Source organism: Xenopus laevis, chromosome 2L (genome assembly GCF_017654675.1).
Source record: "Xenopus laevis strain J_2021 chromosome 2L, Xenopus_laevis_v10.1, whole genome shotgun sequence".
Lineage (NCBI taxonomy): Eukaryota > Metazoa > Chordata > Amphibia > Anura > Pipidae > Xenopus > Xenopus laevis.
Window position 1 is genome coordinate 97,882,338 of NC_054373.1, and position 18,685 is coordinate 97,901,022.

The following is an 18,685-nucleotide window of genomic DNA, read 5'->3' on the forward strand; positions in this document are numbered from 1 at the left end:
ACAGTACCATCACAAGTAACCCAGAATACTGGCTCTCCAGTTTGCAATTTCAGCAACCTGGTTGCTAAGGTCCAAATTATCCTAGCAATAATGCATTGATTTGAACAAGAGACTTGAATATGAATAGGAGAGGACCCAGGGCGCCATCAGGGGGGGACAGGGGGGACAAGTGTCCCGGGCCCGGGCATGAAGGGGGGCCCGGCAGTGCTGCACTTTTGAAAGAGCCGGGCCCCCCTTCCGAGTGCTGAAGATTTGCGGCCATTTTTGATTCCGAACAGCCGAAAATGCGTAAGTCCGAACAGCCGAAGTCACGAAGTGGCGAAAAGACCTGAAGTCACGAAAACAGCCAAAGCCGAAGTGGTGAAAAGACCCGAAGTCACAAAAACAGCTGAAGCCAAAGTCCCGAAGCAGTGAAAAGACCCAAAATCATGAAAACAGCCGAAATTGAAGTCCTGAAGCGGCGAAAAGACCCAAAGTCACGAAAGGAGGCGAAGTTGAAGCCATGAGTTCAATTCTACTGAACACCAATTTGTGTTTTTTTTTAAACTCCCTGGCCACCAATGTATTATTTTATTATTCTATAGGCCCCTGCCACCAATGTTTTTTGAAAAATATTTTTTTGGGGGCCCCAATTTTTTTAACTTGTAAGGGGGGCCCTGGCACCAATGCTTTTTTTAAAAAAATATCTATTTTTGGGGCCCCAATTTTTTTTAACTTGTAAGGGGGGGGCCCTGGCACCAATGTGTTTTTTTAAAAAAAAATTGGGGGCCCCAATTTTTTTAACTTGTAAGGGGGGGCCTGCCACCAATGTTTTTTTAAAAAAAAATTTGGGGCCCCAATTTTTTTTAACTTGCAAGGGGTGCCCTGGCGCCAATGTTTTTTGAAAAATATTTTTTTTGGGGCCCCAATTTTTTTTAACTTGTAAGGGGAGGCCTGGCACCAATGTTTTATTTTTTAAAAATTTTTTTTGGGGCCCCAAGTTTTTTTTAACTTGTAAGGGGGGCCCTGGCACCAATGTTTTTTTTAAAAAAAAAAAATCTATTTTTGGGGTCCCAATTTTTTTAACTTGTAAGGGGGGGCCTGCCACCAATGTTTTTTTAAAAAAAAAATGGGGCCCCAATTCTTTTTAACTTGTAAGGGGGGCACTGGCGCCAATGTTTTTTAAAAAAATATTTTTTTGGGGCCCCAATTTTTTTTACTTGCAAGGGGGGGGCCTGGCACCAAAAAAAACATTGGCGCCAGGGCCACCCATAAAAGTTTTTTAAAAAACTTTTATGGGTGGCCCTGGCGCCAATGTTTTTTTTTTAAACTTATAAGGGGGCCCTGACCATCGATGGCTTTTTATAACTTGTGTGTGTGGGGGTTACTTTTTTAGCGCTGATGTGTGGTCTTTTAACTTTGATGTGGAGTGGGTGGGGTCTGGGGCGGGGCTTGGCACCAGGGTGGGTGGGGGCCCCGAAAATGTTGTTGTATGGAGATTTCTAATGGTGCCCTGAGAGGACCTAAATAGAAAGATGACTAATAAACAATTTTACATATCTAAACACTGGGCAAATTTGCACCAGGGCAGTAAACCATAGCAACAGGGCCGGATTTACATAGTGGGCACCCCTAGGCCCACTGCCGTTCGTCGCCCCTGTCCCCTCCAGGGGGACAGGAGCAATGGGGATTGGCGAATGGGAAAGCTGCAGGTTGAAAAGAGAAAGCAAGCATCTGATCGGTTGCCATGGGTTACTGCCCAGGTGCAAATTCACCCAGTGTTTATAAATGAGCCCCAGTGACCCCCATTTGAAAGCTAGAAAGTCATAAGGCAAAAAATATAAAAAAAAATTATAATTATATTTTATTATAATGATTATATCATAATTATTATATAATTAGAATTTAACACTCTAGAGAATATCAACAGTTAACTTAAAGATAGTCTGGAGAGTGGCCCTGTAATGTAGGTTTTTCTGGCCGCCCCTGGTCACACTGCTAAACAATGTTCTTCTTAACCCTTCCTCAAGCAATCATGGATATCATGAAGAGGTTAAAATGAATATACCCTTCTCTGGAACTTACTTACTATATCACAATCCTCCACTCAAATCTCCCGCACCCCTACCTGGATACACAGCAGCTCCATCCCCTCCGCTGTCGTGCGGCGCTGTGAAGTGACAGACCCCGCCCACATAGTGGTCACATGGCCGTGACATCACGCTCTTCTCAAAGCCTCTCCATTGTAGCATCTGCTGTCCAGCACTTCAGCACTGTATGGGCTCTTGTGCCATGAGAGCAGTCACAGCCCTTGTACATGCACTTGCTTCTCTTCCTCATCCTTCCTCCAGAGCCCGAGCAGAGACTACCGCCTCCCCAGCAGCACGCACGGCATTTCTCAGCGCTTATACAATAAAGAGAGAGGAGAGCTGAGCAGCTGCACGGTGCAGCGCCTGAAGCCTATTTAAAGGTAAGTCACGGGATGCTGAATGGGCCATAGAAGACACTGACAGGGTGGCTACCATTGTTTACACTGCACTCGTCCTGGGGCAATATGCTGAAATGGTGTTGTCTTGAGGGTGAGCGTCCATGTTGCTTATCACAGCTGTTTCACACAAAGAGCCTTAGAACAAACAGTAGATGGGCTGCACGATCATTCACGTCCATCGTTGTCCCCTGGCTGTCACACAGTTTGTTCAGGTCCTGATTACACAAAGCAGTCTTGCATTGGAGTTACTGATCTCCTCTGTATCACATGGAGATGTCCTTCCTGCTGCTCTCCAGCCCTTGCTGCAACACCTGCACTGGGATTCTGGGAGTGGTAGTTCAGCTACAGCGGTGGGTCTGCATGTTGAACATCTTCATTTAAGCCTTTCTAGATTCTCTTCTTTCAGTATGTTATATGTTTGTTTCTATTTACAACACTATTTCAATACAATGGATTGTACAAGTCATTCCACACAACTAGTTGTGTCTCTGTAACTTTGTTGTTAGTGTAACAATACGCTGCTGTTGTTTAACTACAATTCCCATTAGAGGATTTAGAGATATAGCTCATCTACAGCAGTTGAGAGTCTGTTGCTGGGTTAATCCTGCAAGCTCCTAAAACCAGAGTACTTGACCTTTTTTGTATCATGATGCCCATATTATTTTTTTACTTTTTGCCAAGTCTTTGTAGTTATAATCTGTTAAACAACCCTGTGGAATATGTTGGCTCTTTATGAATAAAAGATCATTCCCAAAGGGAGCTTTTTCCTTGACCTTATGGATATGAGGAAATAACAGATGGCTTGGGTGAGATAGACAGAGATCGGATAACACTGTAAATAATTTAAATCATCTTTTGCTTTTGTTGGAAGGAGAAGGACTTGGTGCAGAGTGGTAATGAAATGGGTGTACAGGGTTTAAGACCGATGCCCAGTGTTTGATGAGATATAAATTGCTCTTCATTTGGGGGATTTAAATAAATGTGCAATGACAGACACTGTTTCAGTAAGTGACAGCAACTTTCAGTGTTTCCCTGCCAGCATTGTCAGTCCTGTTTTCATCACATCTTACACAGGTCACTGTATTTGAGCAGGGTTTTGTTTCTGGCTCTCAGGCTCAGCAATGGAAGCATCATTGACTCCAGCACCTAAGTCAAATTGATTCATTAAGTAAGCTTTTTAGATTAGACAGAATCCTCTCAACCTTAAGAGCAGATTGCTTTAAAATGTGGAAATAAAAAGCAAGCTGTTTCTTGTTTAAAACCTTGTATTAGAAAATACGGAATGCATTGACACATGCCAGCTGTATTGCTGCTGATCTGAAATATGATCACTGCCCTGTTTCTTAATGTTATAATGTCCCCAGATATTTCTGGACTGCACCTTCCAGCATCTATCATCAAGGATAAAATTCTCTTAATGTTATAGGGTCCCCAGATATTTCTGAACTGCAACTTCCAGCGTCTATCATCAAGGATAAAAGCATATTGTTAGCTGTAGTCCAGTAACATCGGGGGGACTCAAGGTTAAGACTTTTGTTTAAATTTTAATTACAATAAGAGGCTTCAATAACCCACATCCCAGCACAAAGTGAATGTAACTTCAGTGAATCAGTGTAATCCAGATATTCATTGTTTACTCGCTTGACGGCACATATTATAGGAATGTATTGTGATTAAGGTTATTGTAATAGAACGTTTCTGTGAGGCCTGGTGTAGCCAAGGCAACTAAAATGCTGTTTTATCCAGTTCCTGAAACACAGGGGATATTAAATCTAATATAATTGTGCCAGCGTTACACTAAAATTACCAACAACTATTGATAGGAAATAATTTAGGTGACGGAATATGGGGTATATAAATAAATAATCAGGTAGAAAATATTCAGCATATTTATAATGTTACAGTTTCCTGCTCTTAACCCTGAACAGCCCTTAATGAAGAGTACGCATATGCTACATTGAAACAGTGGAAAACTGAATATTTTTAATGGATAAACATTTCCTGAACAAGCTCACTCTTAAAAGGATTTTACGTGATTGTGCCTTTTTTGTAGTAAAAGATATGGAAAGTCTACTTTCATTGCTGACATAAATGTTTATGGCTGTCAGTTCTGTCTCCTATGTGGGAAAATGTAGTTTCTCAGTTCACTGCAACTAATGCAGGCACATAGCAAGTGAACTATGTTTATCAACTAGCAGCTGCACATGCCTACACACTTATTTGTATTATTATTATTTATTTTTTTAAAGGAAAGAGTTTTCCCAGATTAGCCAGTCTGCACACTACATGAACAATATCATGTTTAAGTTATAAGTATTATAAGTTCATGTATTTGCTTTTTTAATGGCAGCTCTCTTCAGAATAGCTTAAATGGCAAAACACTATAGTGCCATTAACAATTTGCATACTTACTAAAGAACCAGTTCCATATGTCATTCGCAGCCTCAAATTCCTCCAAACTATAGTACCAAATGAAAGTACCAAAAAGATCCTTGTTTATCGCACGTCTACATAGTGCACAGTTACAGGAACCTATGGAGAACTATAGTTAAAGAAATGCATTAATACTTAATAGCAACAAAAATGTGATCGGACAAGACAGATTGGGACTGTGCAGGAACAGAAATATGACTTTAAAGGAGTTAATGGGTAAATGATTCATGCATTCAGTAAGACAAAAGCAAAAATGGTTATATATACAATATCCTTTCAATTCCAACCTTACAGTGATCCCATCCCCTACTAGTAGTGTATAGCGAGTGTATAAGAAATATTCAACATTAAATAATTAAATATGAGAAGGACAATATGAATTTCTTAATTTTCATAACACTATACATATATAGTATTGTTTAAGTCTCATTCATTTTAGCTATAGTTTCTAAATATACTGTGTATATTGTGGGGAATAGCTCAAAGCAGCCGGTAGGGCTCAGGTAAAACAGTTCTTACAGAGGAGACAGGAGGCTTAGGTTTGCAACAAAAGTGAAACAGGCTCCTGCCTGGGTTTTTATTGTTCAAACCGGACAACTTAAACAGGCACAATTTCGTGCTATAACAGTCAAATAATAAGGAAAACCTCACCGGTTTGCAGTGTTACAGTCCTTAGGAAAGTTCCTTGCAGTGGTAACAAACATTTGCCATTTTGAGTTGCAGTCAAACACACAGTTTGTTCACAAAACACTTCACAGCGTGTGGTCAGAAGTTCTCTCTGACTCCCAGTACAACACACTCCCACTCCCCGCCAGGCTCCCTTAAACAGCCCCACCTGCGGACTAATTGGGCAGCATACTGAACTATCCTTGCTCCAGGGTCCTAACCTGTCTTACCCTGGAGATTTAAAGGAGCCAATACCTCAGGCTGGGTGCTATATACCTCCCATCATATACAGGCAGCCTATTGGGACATAGCTCTTTGTCACATACCTCCCCCCTCTGTTCGAACCCGGGGTTTCGGACACCATTAGCCACCATACAGTGGACCCTTGACAAGGCATCTGCATTACCCTGCAGTTTGCCTGCTCGGTGTTCCACTGTAAAATTGAAATTCTGCAAGGAAAGGAACCAACGTGTGACCCTTGCATTTCTTTCTTTTGCCTGTGACATCCAGGTTAAGGGAGAGTGGTCCGTAATGAGCACAAACTGGCGGCCCAGAAGGTAGTACCGCAAAGCTTCCAGTGCCCATTTAATTGCTAAGCACTCCCGCTCAACAATACTATAATTTTTTTCTGCAGGGGTCAACTTCCTGCTCAAGTAGACCACTGGATGCTCTTCTTCCCCAACTAACTGTGACAATACCGCACCTAATCCAACACCAGAGGCATCAGTTTGCACAACAAATTTCTCTTTGAAGTCTGGTGCGACCAACACTGGATCTTGGCATAAAACCACTTTCAAATCTTGGAATGCCTCCTCTGCCTCTGGACCCCACTTAATCATTGTGGACCCTTTCCCTTTGGTCAGGTCGGTCAAAGGAGCAGCCCTGCTTGCAAAATTTGGAATGAATCTGCGATAATAGCCCACCATACCAAGAAAAGTACGAACCTGCTTTTTAGTGAGTGGCTGGGGCCAGTCTTTAATTGCCTCCACCTTGTTCACTTGAGGCTTGATAACACCTCTCCCTATAGTGTACCCCAGATAACGGGCTTCTTCCAAACCTAGGGCACATTTCTTGGGATTTGCCGTCAGGCCTGCTTCTCTAATGGAATTTAGGACGGCCTGTACTCTGGGGAGGTGACTTTGCCAATCCCTACTAAAAATGACCACGTCATCCAAATAAGCAGAGGCAAAATGTTGATGAGGTCTAAGAATTTGGTCCATCATTCTTTGAAACGTGGCTGGGGCCCCCTGGAGGCCAAATGGCATACGAACATACTGGAAGAGCCCTTGTGGGGTAGAAAAGGCTGTTTTCTCCCTAGCTGTTTCTGACATTGGTACCTGCCAATACCCTCTAGTTAGGTCAAGAGTTGTTATGTACCTAGCAGGACCTAGTCGTTCAATCAACTCGTCAACCCTAGGCATAGGGTAAGCATCAAACTTTGAGACTTCATTTACCTTCCTGAAGTCATTGCAAAATCGTATAGACCCATCTGGTTTAGGAACAAGCACAATGGGACTATTCCACTCACTTACAGACTTCTCAATTACCCCCAAATCCAGCATCCTCTGCACTTCCTCGTCCACTGCCTGTCTACGGGCCTCTGGGATCCGATAGGGCTTAAGGCGGACCCGAACCTGAGGATCAGTAATGACATCATGTTTTATCAAATTTGTACAACCTGGTATGTCAGAAAACACCTCAGTGTTTCTTTGCAGAAACTCCCTGACTTCTTGCTTTTGTGGCTCTGACAAGGTTTCAGCTATTTTCACCTTTTGTATACCGTCCTGGGTAGGAGGAAGGGGTTGAATTATAGCCGTGAGGACTTCTCTGTCCTTCCAGGGTTTTATTAAGTTTACGTGGTAAAGCTGTTCTTTCTTCCTTTTATTTGGTTGGTAAACTTTATAGTTCACCTCACCTATTTTCTCGATTATTTCATACGGGCCCTGCCACTTAGCCAGGAACTTGCTCTCAACTGTTGGGACAAGAACCAATACTCGGTCCCCAGGGTTGAAAGTTCGAACCTTAGCTGAACGGTTGTAAACCCGACTCTGGGCCTCCTGTGCTTGCTGCATGTGTTCCCTGACTATGGGCATGACTGCAGCAATTCTATCCTGCATGAGGGTAACATGTTCTACCACACTCTTATGGGGTGTTACCTCTTGCTCCCAGGTCTCTTTTGCTACATCCAAGAGACCCCTGGGATGACGACCATACAATAGCTCAAAGGGCGAAAAACCTGTGGATGACTGGGGCACCTCTCTAATGGCGAACATAAGGTATGGCAGGAGACAGTCCCAATCCCTCCCATCCTTATCTACCACCTTCTTTAACATGTTTTTCAGGGTTTTGTTAAAGCGCTCTACCAACCCATCAGTCTGGGGGTGATAAACAGAAGTTCTTAACTGTTTAATTTTCAAGAGCTTACATAGTTCCTTCATAACCCGAGACATAAAGGGTGTACCCTGGTCTGTGAGGACTTCTTTAGGAATGCCAGTGCGGGTAAACATATAGAACAGCTCTTTAGCAATATTTTTGGAGGCTGTGTTTCTTAAAGGGACTGCCTCAGGATACCGCGTAGCATAATCCATAACTACGAGAATATACTGATGGCCCCGAGCTGACTTAACCAGTGGCCCTACCAAGTCCATTGCAATTCTTTCAAATGGGACCTCAATGATAGGCAATGGCACTAGAGGGCTACGGAAGTGAGGTACCGGGGCAGACAGTTGGCATTCTGGGCAAGAGTCACAATACCCCTTCACCTCCGCAAATATACCGGGCCAATAAAACCTTTGTAAAATTCGCTGTTGGGTTTTCTCCTGACGTAGGTGACCACCCAGGGGGTGAGTGTGGGCCAGGTCCAAGACCATTCGCCTATAGGGCTGGGGCACTAACAACTGCTCTACCACCCCCCCTTGGACTTTGTCAACCCGATACAGTAAATCTTGACTGACAGAAAAATGAGGGAATACACTCTCAGCACCAGGTTCCTGAGGTTCACCATTAATTACCTTAACATTTTCCCAGGCCCTATTCAGTGTAGGGTCCCTCATTTGGGCTGTTCCAAAGTTAACCCGAGAGACCTCCAAATCTGGCATATCGGATGCTTCGGAGGGCTCCAAGGGCAACTCTGTTTCACCTGCTAGTACCTCTAGGGGAAAATTATCTGCTTCAAGCATGGTCTCCCCTTCAGTTACTACCTCTGAGTTAGGTTTACAAACCCCTGGTGCATCCTTAGGAATCCCTTTCTCAGACCCCTGTGGAGAACCTTCCTTTCCCCAGAGCTTCCAAAAGAGGGGAAAGTCTCGTCCCAAAATTACACTATGCATCAAAACAGAGGAAACACCCACTTCATGACATGCAGTACCAGTAACAGTTTCAAATGTCACTATAGCAGTGGGATAACTTTTACAGTCTCCATGAATACAGAGCACCCCAAGATTACGTTCATTAACTTGGTCTGGGCTTACCAAACTGGCGTGCACCATTGTCACTAAGCTCCCGGAATCCAACAGAGCTTGAACAGACTTTCCACCCACCTTTACCACCGCCATATGCAAGTCAGTGTCTGCGCTGCACGCAGGGTGAGCAAACAACGACACCTGCTGAGCCGAGTGACAATCCATGGGCTCTGCAGGTAGTGGGCACCTGGCAGCAACATGACCCCACTCATTACATCGCCAGCATTGCACTTGGCCTCGACCCTTGGTTGGAGGGGACAGCTGAGGTTTGTCAGCTCCTTTAGACCATTCTATAGCCTTTTGGTCAGCCCCAGTATCCTGAGGCAACGAATCACTGGCTTTTCCTGGGGACCTTGCAGATGGATGTTTTGTGGCTGGCTTGCGGTGTTGTGGAAACGATCCTAAGTTGTCCTCTGCGGCAATATAACGTTCCACCATTTCCACCAGGTGATCGGCTGTCTGGGGATCTGCATGACTCACCCATCTCCTCAAGGATGGCGGAAGAGCTCTCAGAAAGCGATCCACAGTGACCCTTTCCACGATTTGAGGAGCTGACAGGGATTCTGGCTGCAGCCACTTTTTCACAAGATGAATTAAGTCATACATCTGGGCACGGGGAGACCTCTCTTGCTGGTATGACCACTTGTGCACCCGTTGAGCTCGCATGGCTGAGGTGACACCCAAGCGGTGGAGTATCTCCGTTTTTAACTTGTCATAGTCTTTGGCATCGGCTATGGTCAAATCAAAGTATGCCTTTTGCGAATCCCCAGTCAGAAAAGGCGCTACCAGACCTGCCCACTGGGACTTGGGCCAAGACTCCCTCTCGGCAGTCCTTTCAAAAGTATGCAGATATGCCTCAACATCATCATGTGGCGTCATCTTTTGCAGAAAACGACTGGCCTTAATGGAGCTTTCTGTGCTAGGGGTCCCACTTGACACATTGCACCTCAGTGCAGCCATCTGCTGTACCACATCCGTCAATAGTTGTCGATCAGCCTCACCCGCCTTTGCTAATGCTGCCAGTTGGGCTGCAAGCAAACGATTAGTCTCTTGCTGGGTGGCCATACTCTCCCTCTGGATGGCATTGGTCTCTTGCTGACTAGCATTGACTTTGGCCAGCTGCAACACAAGTTCCTCCATGTTGTTGAACTACAACTCCCACAGTCTGCAGCAGATAGCACTGGCCTTTTACCAATGGCTGTCCTATTATGCTCACTGTCTCTCTGTTGCCCGCATCCGAAACACCATTTGTGGGGAATAGCTCAAAGCAGCCGGTAGGGCTCAGGTAAAACAGTTCTTACAGAGGAGACAGGAGGCTTAGGTTTGCAACAAAAGTGAAACAGGCTCCTGCCTGGGTTTTTATTGTTCAAACCGGACAACTTAAACAGGCACAATTTCGTGCTATAACAGTCAAATAATAAGGAAAACCTCACCGGTTTGCAGTGTTACAGTCCTTAGGAAAGTTCCTTGCAGTGGTAACAAACATTTGCCATTTTGAGTTGCAGTCAAACACACAGTTTGTTCACAAAACACTTCACAGCGTGTGGTCAGAAGTTCTCTCTGACTCCCAGTAAGACACACTCCCACTCCCCGCCAGGCTCCCTTAAACAGCCCCACCTGCGGACTAATTGGGCAGCATACTGAACTATCCTTGCTCCAGGGTCCTAACCTGTCTTACCCTGGAGATTTAAAGGAGCCAATACCTCAGGCTGGGTGCTATATACCTCCCATCATATACAGGCAGCCTATTGGGACATAGCTCTTTGTCACAATATATATATATATTTTTTGTCTGTCTAGCTATCTATCCTTCTTTCTTCATTATCAGCGTTATGTACCATCTTATTATACAATGTCTATATGTGTCCATGCACACAGATGTTATCCAACATCTGCATTGGCCAATTTATAGCACACAGTGTAAATATTGTTAGAATAGTTAACATTGCTATTTAAGCCCTGTGTTTTGGGTATGTTTGCCCAATGTACTAGCTATACACTGCCAATAAATTTCCTCCTCAAATGTGAAAACTTTGTGCGTTTACGTTACTGCAGTGACCTTTCAATCAGTATTCTTTGAAATGTCTTTGAGATGGAAAGAGATACCTGTAATGACTATATGACTTGTGAGTTGCATTATGAAGCAAAGATGGATGATTAATGTTGTGTTTCTGAAGTGGTTAGATTAAGACAGTAGGCTGGGAAACCTATTAAGTTTTCCTGATCACTGAAATATATTTAGTGAGGTAAGGATAAGATGAACACTTTACATATTTTAAAGGGTCATTAAATATATGCTGTTTACAGTAGGCTTTACAGTCACATCATTTTTTATAGACTGTACAGTATTGTATAATCTTATAAGAGTGAAAATGGCCACGGTTGATTTGACAAGATAACCTTGTGGATACCTTTGTTTTACATCTAAAACAAAAAATGTGTATTTTCTTAGTATGAGCACTTTAAACTCTAGTGTGCTAACTTTAGAGCTTCAAGTATAAAGGAGCAGCAATAACCAGAAAAGCACATCGTTCTAAAAATGTAAATTAATATAATATAATGTTACCCATTCTTGGTGAGTAAATTGTGTGTTTGCATTAGAAGCTTTAAGGCTGGGGCCATACTATGCTTTGAGAACATCTTTCAAAATGTTCCCCAATAGCTGAAACTGTGCTGCAGTTAATGGGTGAGGGTCACCAGTCACTTGGGAGCTCTGCAGGCAGTGAGCAATATGTGCCTTGATGTGACCCCATGAGGAATGCTTTACATCAATCAGATGAGAGCTGGAAGCCCTACAATGCTTTGGGTCTCTTGGTGACATCAGCAGTTATGTTGCTTGCCTCTCCTATGCCTACCCATAGCAAAGAGGATAAGTACTAGCCAGAGCCTAACCCAGATTAAAAAATATTAATAAACTCCTTTGTATCACAAGATGCCAATATTTAAGCACCAAGTTTGCATAGAAGATAACACGTAAGGGTTTTTAGTATTTAACAGAGTCAGGTATCATCCTTGCTGTTACTGTATACTGTATATTTATAAATAATAGGAGTGTTGCTCGCAAAATATTTAATTTGCAGATGCTGGTCAGACTTTGTAGAATTTGAATGGTACTCCTCCTTGCGGGTTATGGTCGGATGCAGGTGCAGAGCGGCAGGTTAGGGTCGGGTGCATATTGTCAACCCGCACATCACTTATTATATATATGTAAACACATGATGACTGGTACTCATGTATAAATGATAAATGCACATGGGTGCAGTACATCAAGGACGAGTAACACCAGTTGAAGCAGGAATCCACACGTCACAGTTCTTATAGGGGAAACAGCATCAATCTGTGTCAATCTATGTAATCAATCTGAGTTTACTCTCCTTTCCAGCCACATATGGTTTATCAGGCTTCTCTATTTGTGATTGTGCACTTTGAAAAAGACCTTCATAGAGGTCGAAGCAGTCTCCAATTAAAAACTTTGCTGTTTCCACTATAAGACCTGTGATGTGCGAATTCCTGCTTCAACGTTTATAAAAAAAAAATATATATATATCATATATAAATATGTGTATATAAGTTGCAGGTAAAACTTAGTCCCTGTGTAAAATGTATAATGAAGCAGTAGAATTCTTAAAGGGATACTGTCATGGGAAATTTTTTTTTTCAAAACTAATCAGTTAATAGTGCTGCTCCAGCAGAATTCTGCACTGAAATCCATTTCTCAAAAGAGCAAACAGATTTTTTTATATTCAATTTTGAAATCTGACATGGGGCTAGACATATTGTCAATTTCCCAGCTGCCCCAAGTCATGTGACTTGTGCTCTGATAAACTTCAATCACTCTTTACTGCTGTACTGCAAGTTAGAGTGATATCACCCCCTCCCTTTTCCCCACAGCAGCAAACAAAAAGAACAATGGGAAGGTAACCAGATAGCAGCTCCCTAACACAAGATAACAGCTGCCTGGCAGATCTAAGAACAGCACTCAATAGTAAAAACCCATGTTTCACTGAGACACATTCAGTTACATTGAGAAGGAAAAACAGCAGCCTGCCAGAAAGCATTTCTCTCCTAAAGTGCAGGCACAAGTCACATGACTGGGGGCAGCTGGGAAATTGACAAAATGTCTAGCCCCATGTCAGATTTTAAAATTGAATATAAAAAAATCTGTTTGCTCTTTTGAGAAATGGATTTCAGTGCAGAATTCTGCTGGAGCAGCACTATAAACGGATGCATTTTGAAAATTCTTTTTTTTCCCATGAATGTATCACTTTAATGAATCAGATGCAATTTGAGTGTAAGACTGGCCAGATATGGGATGACTTTGAAGTAGTTGGCCATCTTAAATTTATTGCAATATATGGACACACAATCCTTGTTTTGTTTAAAGGGTAAGGAATTTTTTAGTAGCTGTATGCACAAAATGTCTCAATGTCTTAAATATATTGATAATGGGTTGAGTGCAGAGGACTCAATGCTTGGGACCTAGGGTTTTCGAAATAAGGGATCTTTCCATAATTTGGAACTCCATATTTTAAATCATTTAAACATTAAGGGGGTTATTTACTAAACTCTGAATTTATCTCATTTATTTTATTAAAAAAAACCCAGCCAAACTCCCATGCACGAAAAAACTTGACTTAATCGGATCAGGGAAAACCCCAATAAAATCGAGCTGAAAACCGTCTTTCCCAAATCGCTTTATTTTGTTTTTGGCCGAAAAGCCTGATTTTTTTTTTATTTTTGGACTAATCCCAGCACAAACCCCAATAAATTCAAATTGAGATTGGTGCCTTTTCCATTGATTTATACAGGACCTCGACAGGTCTGAGATTAACAGGCCTGGCATTGTGAGGCATGGCTACAGAGTGGTTTTGGTCAAAGTTTTCCTGAGCTACAGTATGTACAGCTTTTCCTTGTGAGCCTCTTTTTGTTTTGCAAATGTTGAGAGGCATGTTTGTATATGAGCCCCAGAGACACCTTAGGATTCCCCCCCCCGATATTTAATTTCCCAGCAATTTGTTATTCCCTGTTCATCTTACCCATGTCTGAACTGCTCCACTTCCCAGCCTTTACAACCCTCACTTCTGCTTATACCACCTACGGCTACTGGACCCTCATCCAACCATTCCCTGGAATCTGTTCCTAACTAATGCCACCAAGCTTTGACTGATTAGGTATATCAAATGCTTGGGGTGGACAGGAGAATTGGAATATATTAGAAATCAGTGCCTAATATTGAAAACTTCATACCTTTCTACCTATCTTATCTGAATTGTAAGCCTTTCTTGTTTTATTTAAGCAGATCTTTTGACTTTATAAGTAAAATCTAGAACTCAACTCTGAAATGAATGAGATGCTATGAATAGGCATACGAGACTGTATAGACACCCTGTAAGTGATATAGACACCCTGTAAGTGGTGCAATTCATATGTCTACCTTTAAATTTTTTTGGATATATATATATATTTTGGGGATTATGGCACACATGCAGTTTATATTTGCAATCTTTTAAAACTCTTTCTATTACTATTTCACAGTTCTAGATGCAAAATCAGAGCATGTAACAAGAGATCCACAGCACGTTGCAAAGTATTATCAATATGCACCGCATAAATGTGTCTTTTGTTGGAGATCGTTAGATTTTATCTATCAATGAGTTTATTTGTATATCTTCATTATGATGCTACAATTAGATGTTGTTTGATGGCTCATATGAAGAATACACCGCTGGTATATTACATCCAAAATTCAGTCCTAGGGTGTTTATTTTTAGTACAAAGAATTCGTCATGTAAGATGGGTTGCCGAGTGCATTAATTAACCCTAGTAGAATGAACCAGAAGTATGGTATATTTGGAAGCGATCTGGGTTTATTTGATTTTATAATAAATCATTTTTATAAGGATCACGACCTGTGCCATTGCATGCAGCCTTCCAGTTGGTGGTGTAATCCCCGTGATAAACAGGTCTATCTAGATTAGATTTATTAAAATTGGAATTTTATTATTGTGTCTCCTGTAACTTTAATTTTTTTAACTGGGACAATTCTTGCTGCCATCCTTCTCACAGATGCCAGACGCAGCATGCTTCTTGTTACCTTATCGAGACGACTGGGAGTTAAACATCAGCTAGCTCGGGCATTTTCAAGGACATGTGCCTTTCACAAGGACATTGGCCCTGCTGTTTTAATTGAAGGGAGCATTTTTTTAATAGCAGTGTTTATTGAAGGATTTTGCTCGTGTAAGTTTTCTGGGTTTATGTATTAAGCTTTAATATATAGGTTATGTGATTGTCATTAACAGGTCTGGTCACTCAGCAGGAGGTTAATTCCTAATGCCTAATTACAAATATTAATGTGTATAGCCACTGTACAGTACATTTGAATAAGCAATGGACATTTTTGCTTGTTGCCTTTTCTTGACTTTCTTCTAAGCACAATTATTAAAATATAATACATTCTCTTTGTGTTTTAGCTAGTTACCCAATTTCTTTCAAACCATTATATTTTTTAGTCAGTAAACTTAAGGGCTTTATATAAAATATATATATAAAATGCCTCTTCAGAATTTTACATATCTGCCAGACAGCTAAGTTATCTAAGCAATTGTACAGCAGTTTTTTTTTTTGTTTTCTAGTCTTGTTCTTTCTATCCTATTTTAAATGCTGTTTTGTTTTTATTGTCAATAACTCTAGCAGCCAAAAATCAAACTGATAATTGGGAAATTGTTATTATTTTTTATCACCCTTGAGACCCCTCCCTGAGTTATCACCATAAACATCGTTCTGAACAAGCTTTCTATGCTTAATGAGCTCAGCTTTTTAACTTTAAGCTGCTCCAGACCTGAAAAAAAGTTTATCCTCCCACTCCCAAAATATTCAGCATTTCTCTTAAATGCCTACCCTCATTACCTAAAAGCAGAATCTGTATCTGTTTGACTTTAATTTATTAAAGTCAAATATTAACACTGGTCCTGCCTTCTGTTCTGAAGATTGTCCTGCACCTTTAGATCCTGTCTACTGCATATAACTTTTTTATGTTTTTCTCAAGGGTCTTAATTAAATTGGGGTATCATCTTAGTGGTCCGACTTAAAGTTTAGAAATATTTACTTTGTACACTGTTTCACTGTATTTATGGGAATTGTAGTTACTAGTGATGGGCGAATAAATTCGCCAGGCGCAATTTCGCGGGGAATTTCTGTGTTTCACCACCAGCAAATAAATGTGAAGAAAATTCGTCAGAACAGTAAGGGGCATCAAAATTTACAAGCGTCAAAATAATTTTGACGCCCGTTGATTTCAACAGGTTTCTGAAACGGAACAAATTTGCCCATCACTAGTAGTTACTTAAACAACATGGATATTCAGATTTTGGGCCAGACCCAAGGCTATGCCTGATGGTGTTGACCTTTATTAGACTTTATACTCCATTACCATTGCCATGACTTCATTTTTAACCCATACTGTCTTCTACACTCCAAAGAAATGAAGCAATATTAGTTATAATTTATAAATATAATAAATATAATTAGTTATGATTTTGGAAGACAAAAATATAGTAGAGGTATTGGACACATTATCCAGAATCCAGATCAGAATTACGGGAAAGCCATATCTCACAGAGTCCATTTTAAGCAAATAATTTAAAATATTATAAGTATTTCCCTTTCTCAGTTATATTAAAACAGTACAGGTATAGTACCTGTTATCTAAAATTAAGGATGCACCGAATCCAGGATTCGGTTCGTGATTCGGCTAGGATTCAGCCTTTTTCAGCAGGATTCAGATTCGGCCGAATCCTTCTGCCCGGCCGAACTGAATCCGAATCCTAATTTGTATATGCAAATTAGTGGTGGGGAGGGACATTGTGTGACTTTTTGTCAGAAAACAAGGAAGTAAAAAATATTTTCACCTTCCCACCCCTAATTTGCATATGCAAATTAGGGTTCGAATTCAGTTCGGTATTCGGCCGAATCTTTCGCGAAGGATTCGGGGGTTCGGCCAAATCCAAAAAAGTGGATTCAGTGCATCCCTATCTAAAATGCTCTGGACCTAGGGTTTTCCAGATAATGGATCTTTCTGTAATTTGGATCTTCAGTCTACTATAAAATCATGTAAACATTACATTAAAAACCCTATAGGCTGGTTTTGCTTCCAATAAGGATTAATAATATCTTATTTTTGATCAAGTACCAGGTACTGTTTTATTATTACAGAGAAAAGAAATGAATTTAAATTATTTGGATAAAATGTAGTCTATGGGAGATGAGCTTGGTATAATTCAGAGCTTTCTGGATAACAGGTTTCCAGATAATGGATCCCATACCTGTACTTGATCCCGACTAAGATATAATGAATTCTTATTGTTTATTTAATGTGTAAATAATTTTGTAGCAGACTTACAGTATGGCAATCTGAATTATGGAAAGATCTCTTATCTGGAAAATCCCTGGTCCCAAGCATTCTGAATAATAGGACCCATACCTGTATTAAACATTTAGGGGGTTATTTATCAAAGGTTGAATTTTAGGGGCCCATTTACTTAGCTCGAGTGAAGGAACAGAAGAATAAATAAATAGAATAAATACTTTGAATTTCAAATGGACGAATATGGCTACTTCGACCATCGAATAGGCTACTTCGACCTTCGACTACGACTTCGAATAGAACAATTCGAACTAAAAATCGTTCGACTATTCGACCATTCAATAGTCGAAGTACTGTCTCTTTAAAAAATACTTTGACCCCCTAGTTCGCCACCTAAAACCTACAGAGGCCAATGTTAGCCTATGGGGAAGGTACCCATAGGCTTCCTAACAATTTTCTGATCGAAGGAATATCCTTCGATCGATGGATTAAAATCCTTCGAATCGTTCGAAGGAATATCGTAGGAATATCGCTAAATACTTCGACTTTGATATTCGAAGTCAAAGGATTTACATTCGGCAGTCGAATATCGAGGGTTAATTAACTCTCGATATTCTACCCTATGTAAATCTGCCTCCTAGAGTTTTTTTATACCTCAAATGAACATGAATGAACTCACAACTTTATAATTTAAGAAAAAAATTTAAATAAAAAAACTTGATTCAGCAAGTTCGAGGTTAAAAACCAAAAATTAAAATTAATTAAGTTTTCGGCAGGGAAAAACTTGAATCAATTGCATTGTTTGATCATGAAGGCTATTAACATCTTCAAATGGTTTAAGGGACCTCTGTCATTGAATCCTATGTGACCTCAACAGGTTTTTTTCAGATATGAGCTTTGTCCAGAGTTGGCAGAATAATAAATCGCAAAAAAAATCTAAAAATTCTAGCTTTTTTTTAACCCGAAATTGTGATTTTTGACCAAAAAAATAACCTTGAAAGCTTGAATGTTTGTGGAAAAACACAACTTGAACCTTAATAAATAACCCCCTTAATATTAAAGATTTTAGACAGTTCTACTGTTTCAATTCTACATCAACTGGATTTGCTCCTTCTTTGTTCAAACAGCCTGGCTTTGCTTCTTTTGTTGCTTCTTTAAATACAATAAGCAGTAACATTGTTGTCCACATCTTAGTTATTACTTCACAGTTACTAATAGATATCTATATAATACTCCTTGCCAATGTAATTTTTATCTGTGAAAACGAAATATTTAATACCAGTTTTCCATACTTTA

At 40.7% G+C, this 18,685-nt stretch overlaps 1 protein-coding gene across 1 annotated transcript in view; it reads left to right on the plus strand.

Moving 5' to 3' along the window:
• Positions 1 to 2,210: 2,210 nt before the first annotated feature.
• srrm3.L (serine/arginine repetitive matrix 3 L homeolog) overlaps positions 2,211 to 18,685 on the plus strand; it is a 218,102-nt gene continuing 201,627 nt past the window's right edge. Inside the window, exon 1 of the mRNA XM_018246863.2 lies at positions 2,211 to 2,449. The gene's annotated coding sequence lies outside the window, so the exon portion shown is untranslated. The remainder of the gene's footprint in view (positions 2,450 to 18,685) is intronic.